General features: G+C 36.4%; 2 long non-coding RNA genes across 2 annotated transcripts; one reads left to right on the forward strand and one right to left on the reverse strand.

The window, feature by feature from the left end:
* The first annotated feature begins 394 nt into the window (after positions 1–394).
* Positions 395–2688, forward strand: LOC110006611 (uncharacterized). Its single transcript, XR_016052400.1, has 2 exons — positions 395–852; positions 1987–2688. It is a non-coding gene; the product is annotated as an uncharacterized LOC110006611 (long non-coding RNA).
* A 407-nt stretch (positions 2689–3095) lies between these two features.
* Positions 3096–5182, reverse strand: LOC110006609 (uncharacterized). The gene is made up of 4 exons (XR_016052399.1): positions 4538–5182; positions 4308–4395; positions 3382–3625; positions 3096–3292 (listed from the first exon to the last, which is right to left on the reverse strand). It is a non-coding gene; the product is annotated as an uncharacterized LOC110006609 (long non-coding RNA).
* Between the last annotated feature and the right edge of the window lie 2049 nt (positions 5183–7231).

Raw genomic sequence — 7231 nt, forward strand, 5'->3', positions numbered from 1 at the left:
TTTGTATTTATTTTTATAAAAATTCAAATCATTTTAAATTTTAGCTATTCATTTTTCTAATCAAGACGCACCTAATAAAAATATAAAAAAAAAATTCGTAAAACATAAATTGATCAAATTACTCCAAAAAACTTTCAAGGATTCAATTTACATTTTGTGAATTATTTTTTTATAGTTTTATTAGATTCTCTTATTTTTGAAAAATAAAACTTAAAAATTTCAAGTGATTTGAATTTGTATAAAAATAAAATAAAAATTGTAATTCAAAATGAGTTTGTGACCAATAGATTGGGCTTCATATTGAATTTGGATCATTGGTTAACGTTGTAGCCTTCAAGCCGACATTGACATGATGTTTTTTATTTATATATATATATATATATATATAAAAAAAAAGGGATTTGGTACGCGGCTTCGCCTATGGAGAGGTCGTATGCCAACGGTTGATGGGAGCTCGCAATTCAGATTGCTGGTGGCGTCCCATTTAAGAAACCCAATTTTTGCCTCTTCCAATGCCCTCCCTGTTTCCGTACAAAATTAATGCGTCCTAGCCCGTACACCTTCACCTTTCTCTCTCTCTCCCCGCTTTTCTCCTTCTCCCGCTCTGTCTCTTTGGTTGAGCAAATATCCCTGCCCCTTCCTTCTCTCTCCCTCCCCCCCCGTCGCTCTCTTTCTCTCTCCCCTGGCTGCAAAACCAACTAGAACCCACCCGCCCCATCTCTCTCTCGCTTGCGCGAGCAGCAAAACCAGGGGACCCGCTCCACACTCTTGCACTCATCCTCCCTCTCTCTCAGAAAAACCACGCCAGCAGCATGACTAGGGCAGCAGCGGCTCACTTGCTCTTGGAGAAAGGTACGTTATCTCTCTCACTACCTCTCTCCTTCACCCTCTCACTAAATTTTCTGCTAACCCTCTCTCCTCTCTGTAACTAGTAAGAAAACCTCCCTTTCTCTCTCTGAAAAAACTCTCAACCTCTCTCCCTCATCCTTCCTCTAAATCTATCTCTCTATGGCTTTTTACGTTATGCATTTTTTTTGGCTGATTTATGATAAAAAATTTGGTACTACTATGGATTAGGAAGATGGAGATCTTAGAGAATGTCTTGTGTATTTTTGTACTTGGTTTGGAATCCAAATCTTTGGAAGGTTGCAATATTGGAAGCAAGTTTAGCATGTGTTCATATAATTATGATAAATTGGAATGCTGGTCAGTTTTTATCAAGGATATCTCAAAAAAAAGTGTATTTACATAGATTTCTAGTTGTTTTGTCTCTCTTTATAGTAAAATCACAAAATATCAGGGGATAATTGTAAATTTCAGTTTCTGATGTAGTACATGACCCATTTTCTAGCAGCATGCGTCTCTCCCTCCCTCCCTCTCTCTTTCTACCTATCTCCCTCTGTTATTCCAAGAGAATGTACTCTTGCGGTGAGATTTTGAGAAGACATGTTAAGAAGTGTCTTAAGGTTATGGAGGATCATGTCTTGGATGTATTGACCCATGTTGCAGCAGGAAATTGCATAAGCGGAGATCTCTATTGACCCATGTTGCCCTATAAAACCCACTCTCTTTCTCTCTACCTATCGCCCTGTGTTATGATATTTGAAATTCAAGTTTTGTTTATTGCAGTGTCTTTGAATTGTTTACTTTCAATATGAATTACCTTATGTTGGTTCATTTTTTTTTTTTTTTGTGCTGATTTCTGGTAAGAGATTTTCTTTTTTGCTGATTTATGATGAGAAGAATTGTTTTTTTGTTGACTATTACAGGCATAGAAATGCGATTATTTATTTATTTATTTATTTCAAGTCATATGGTTGTTCAATACGCGCACCCATCTGCTATGTTAGTGGCCACATTCATGGATTCCCTGTAGTTTTTATTTGTGGTTTCATTTTTTATTTATTTAGTCGACAACTTGATCTGTATGGAAATTTGAATATGAACACTTCGCTTATAAAAGATGATTTCCCAATGCTCTTGTAGGTTACAGAATGAGTAGTTTGGCAACTAGCAACACCATGTCCATTCCATTCAAGGTTTACGATGGTTTTGACCGACACTGTTTGGTGTACATTTCTCTTAGTACCGACAACCCTTATAGGAAGTACTACAAATGCAAATCCAAGTGCAAATCATGTCACAAATGGAATGTTTTATGTGATATGTATCATAGTAGCGGACATGATTGGAATAAAACATCATCATCACCATCGAATAATGAAACATATGGCCAATATTTTAGTAGATCAACAAAGACAAATTGCACAAGGGGAGACAAGCGCATTCTTGTTTATGTTTTAGCTTTGTCAGTCGTATTTATTATTGCATTAGTATGTGTCCTCTTATTTCCTTTCATCAACTTGTAATTTAAAGTGACCTGAAAGATATTGAGGGTGACTTTTTTGTTGATACCAATGTGAGAATGGGTTAGGATTGTTTGAAGCCTTGGTATCTATGTTTTTGTTTTTGGTATATGTCTTTGTTGTTATATTCATGTCTTTGTTGTTATATCCATGTCTTTGTTGTTTTTTTGTTCATTGTTGTTTTGCTGACACAATTGAGAAAGAGAGAGCACAGGGTATTGAACTTTCGGTATATGGATCTTTGAAATTGTTTGGGACTCAGGCCGCAATTCTGTTGAGAATATATATTTCTGATTATAATGCATCAAAGAGTATCTCTCTCTCTTCTCTCTCTCTCATTGTTAGATGAGGTTTTAGCCACTTTCGTTGGGCATTAGCTTGTGTGCTGAAAGGTCAAAAGGTATCCTTCAGAGCTCTACGTATTTTGTTGGTTATTATGTCATCCATGGTGTCCTCAATGTGGTATGCTCCTGAATTATTCATGATATTAAATTGTAACAAATTTTGAGCTGCCGATAATTACTCAAGATTTGAATTGTGCAATTTCCATCGGAAAAGAATAGACGACCATAATCTCTCTCTCTCTCTAACACACAGAGGCAACAACAACTCCAACATGACGATGACGACAACAAGAACATGCATCTGTAAATAGCAAACACTCGGTAGCCAAAGTAAAAAAGGACAAAATTCCATACACTCAGTATGATACCTAGATCAAGCTGCTAATAATAGAAGAAACCATGCCCAATTATGTTAATCAGACTAACAAATGCTGAAGGAAAGCATGTGGCCATCCCCTCTGCTTTTTCTATTCAAGTCATTAGAGAAATGTAGTACAAGAATATGCTCATGAAAGATTAGCTGTCGAGTAAGGATGCTGCATAGCTGCCATTGCCGACATCTTCTTTCGATGGTTCATACTGCTGCAGTGAGAGACAGACATGAATATAACAAGAACCTCAATGCCAATACGTACATACTCATCAAAGTTTTAATGAATAACAAAAACAACCTGGCCAACAATAGGTACATAATAACGGAAAACAAAGTCAGGGCCACAAACATAGCAACAATCTTAATGTGATTTAAGTTTGCTCTCATGAAAATGTCATTGAGACAGCCCACATCCACAATAAATAGCACTCTCACGAAGATGTCATTCACTGATGATGTTCCATGCTCTTGTCATGGACTGCTCTGCTCCTAGGGGTGTTGACACATCTTTGTCCCATCATCGGGGTTAGTGCACCTAAAGGCTTCAAGAAAAATGAATAAACTTCAAATGAGTTAAGAGATATTTTGTGACATAAAATGCATTTATATATGTACAGTCGTAGTTAAGCATTAGGGTACATCAGATGGAGACATGCATGACTTTTAAACAAAATTAACACATTGATAGTTAGACATATATGCACAATCTGTAGAATTCACCATATTTACATGTATGACAGAGCATATATTGTGATATAGCACTATAAAAGAAACTTGAAGTATAGTGCAAATACTATATACTACATCCAAGTAAAGACACTAGAATTATAGTGCAAACACTATATTATAGTGTGTTTATTACTATATTAACTCTTCTATTGATGTTGTAAGAAGGAAATAGTGTATAGATACATTGGTAATTGCCACCAATATTGCATTCTCAAAAAACTCACTGCAAAAGTACATTCTCATGGAATAATAGAGGGAAATAGATAAAAAGAAAGAGAGAGGGAGAGCCATATGCAGCTGAAAAATGATTCATTTACTTCCATCAGAAACTAAACTTTACAATTATTCCCTGATATTTTCTGATTGTACTATAAAGAGGGACAAAACAATTTAAAAATCCATGCAAATATACTTATTGTTGAGATAGTCTTGATAAAAAATCACCACCAGCATTCCAATTTATCATATGATAATATGAACACAAGTTAAAATTACCTCCAATATTGCAACCTTCCAAAGATTTGGATGGCAAAACCAAGTACTAAATACACAATACATTCTCTAATATCTCCATCTTCCCAATCTATAGGAGTAGCAAATTTCTTATTAGAAATCAGACAAAAAAAATGCATAACCTAAAAATCCATAGAGATTGAGATATCTAGAGAAGGGTGAGGTAGAGAGGTAGAGAGTTTTTCCAGAGAGAGAAAGGGAGGTTTTCTTACTGGTTAGAGAGAGTAGAGAGGTGGATCCGTAGGTAGCAGAAGATTTAGACAGAGGCTGAAGGAGAGTAGTGAGAGAGAGAACATATTTTTCTCTGAGAACGAGTGACGCTGCCCTGGTCATGCTGCTGGTGTGGTTTTCTAAGAGAGAGGGAGGGAGGGCGGGCAAGTGCGAGAGTGTGGGATGGGTGCCCTGGTTTTGCTGCTCGCGCACGCAAGAGAGAGAGATAGAGAGAGAAAAAGAAGGGGCAGTTGACTTCTAGTGTGGCTAACCTGGCTGGTTTTGCAGCATAAGGGATAGAGAAAGAGAGAGAGAGGGGTGAGGGGGGGGGGGGAGACAGAGGCCGGTAGGTTCTGGTGTGGGTAACCTGGTTGGTTTTGCAGCCAGGGGAGAGAGAGGGGGAGGGAGGGAGGGAGGGGAAGAGGGCAATGAGAGAGAAATATAAGGAAGGGGCGGCGATTTTTGGTTAACCAAGAGAAAGGGAGAGAGAAAGAGGTCAAGGAGAGAGAAAGTGTACGGGGCTGGGATACATTAGTTTCCTGCGGGAATTATAAGTGAGGTTGCGTACCCAGTCTTATTGGGCAAGGAGCGAGAAAGAGAGAAAGGTTAAAGTATACGGGGCTGGGATACATTAGTTTCCTGGGGGAAACAAGAGTGTCAGGGTATTGGAAGAGGGAAAAGTTGGGTTTTTTTAATTAGGACCCCACCAACCGTCCAAATTGCGAGCTCCCATCAACACCATTGGACCATTGACGTAAGAGCTGTTTATAAGTGAGGTTGCGTACCCAATCCTCTTCCTCTATATATATATATATATATATAATTGACATGTATATCTAATTAATAAATTAATAAAAGAGTTAAGAACGTAAAATCCACATAGACATCGTAACTATCTATGTTATAGTAATATGAATTATGGGCGTGAAAATTTTTAAGTATTATTCTTAAGACGTAGGTCGGATCAATGGCCACATATTATTGTTTGCTAATTATTGTAAAATCTCTAATTGATCATTAAAAGAGAGATACTACGTTGGGGGACAGAAAGAGAATAAATGAGAGGATAAAGAGTTTGTGGAGTGAGGAGAGAGAATAGAATCCCTATATATGCATATTTAATTAATCCTCCATAATTATTATATATAGAGATGATAATTCAAATAAAAATTGGTAGTTTTTCTTTAACTCTTCTTAAAATATACATGACTAATAAATATTTACGTTGATGAGGAACCCTTGTAGCACTTCCTTATTAGCATGTACACCTTCCTTCTAAATTTGTAGGTATCTTTATCTCCTTTCTGTTGGATTTAGTTCTATCTAGCATCACCTACATTAGAAAATCCCATATTATGTAGGATTATGATATTCCCATATTATGTGGGATTGAGATATCTCCTTTATTCTGTGAGATTTATATTGATATTTGATAAGTTTCGTAAAGGAAATATAATCCACAAAGGATTAGGACTCTTGGATATATCTCTTAGTCTTTTGAGATATATGTAATATCAATAGGAAATTTCATATTTAGTATAGACTCATAATCTTATATATATGGGATGAAAGTGCAGAGAATTTGTGTGTCCAATTTGGATCACTATATGAGAATGGTGGTTCCTTTAGAGAGAAAGGGAGATAGAGTCTCATGTGTTAAGATGCAATTTTCTCTTAAAGAGAAGAGAGCTTTGTATGAAGAAAGACATTGATGATGCCTCCTGAAGACTCCTGTAGAGTAAGAGGTTGATTTCTTATAGAGAAGCAATTCCCATGGAGATTTGAGTTGTTTTTCCTTTTAATGAGATAAAATATCATTTGCTCACAAAGTTGTTCTCTTCGTAGACAGTGGTCTAGTCATGAAATGGACATGAGAGAATAGGCATGATGGCGTTTGGGAGAGCAAGTTTAAGTGAGTTTGCTCGATTGTGTTTTTGTCGAGGTTTGTACCCAAATCTTTAATGTAACTTTCATTGGTATAGTGGATTTCTTTTGGTTGTGCCCGTGAATGTAACCCTCTTGGGTGAACCACGTAAATCTTTGTATTTTTATGGTGTGTATTTCATTTTTTATTCCTCGTACTTTATTTGCTAAATTTTAACCCATCGGGTTTAGAGCTTCCATGCACAACAAGTGGTATCAGAGCACAACAAATGGTATCATAACCCTGGTTTGGAGTTTTCGGTATGGTGGTAAAAATTTCAAATGCATGGTTTGAGGTAGAGAAATTTGATGGCAATCACTATTTTTCTGCAAGAATGATGAATAAATTTATTTGGCAAATGATGAAGAATCTATAAAGCTATCTAATAAATGTTGGCATGGCGAGCAGGTGATTTTAATATGAAGGTGGAGATTGTTGGACTTGGTGCTATCGAAAATCACCCACATTAGAAAATCCCATATTATGTGGGATTAAGATATTCCCATATTATGTATGATTGAGATATTTCCTTTATTATGTGAGATTGATATTGATATTGATAAGTTTCCTAAAGAAAATATAAATTAAAAAAGGATTAGAACTCTTGGATATATCTCTTAGCCTTTTGAGATATTTGTAGCATCAATAGGAAGTTTCCTATTTAGTTTAGTCTCCTAATCTTATATATTTGGGATGAAAGTACAGAGAAGTTGTGTGCCTTATTTGGGTCACCAGATGAGAATGGTGGTTCCTCTAGAGAGAGTGGGAGATA

Source organism: Amborella trichopoda, chromosome 3, assembly GCF_054954075.1.
Source record: "Amborella trichopoda isolate Santa Cruz 75 chromosome 3, AtrichopodaSantaCruz75HAP2 v2.0, whole genome shotgun sequence".
Taxonomy (NCBI): Eukaryota; Viridiplantae; Streptophyta; class Magnoliopsida; order Amborellales; family Amborellaceae; genus Amborella; species Amborella trichopoda.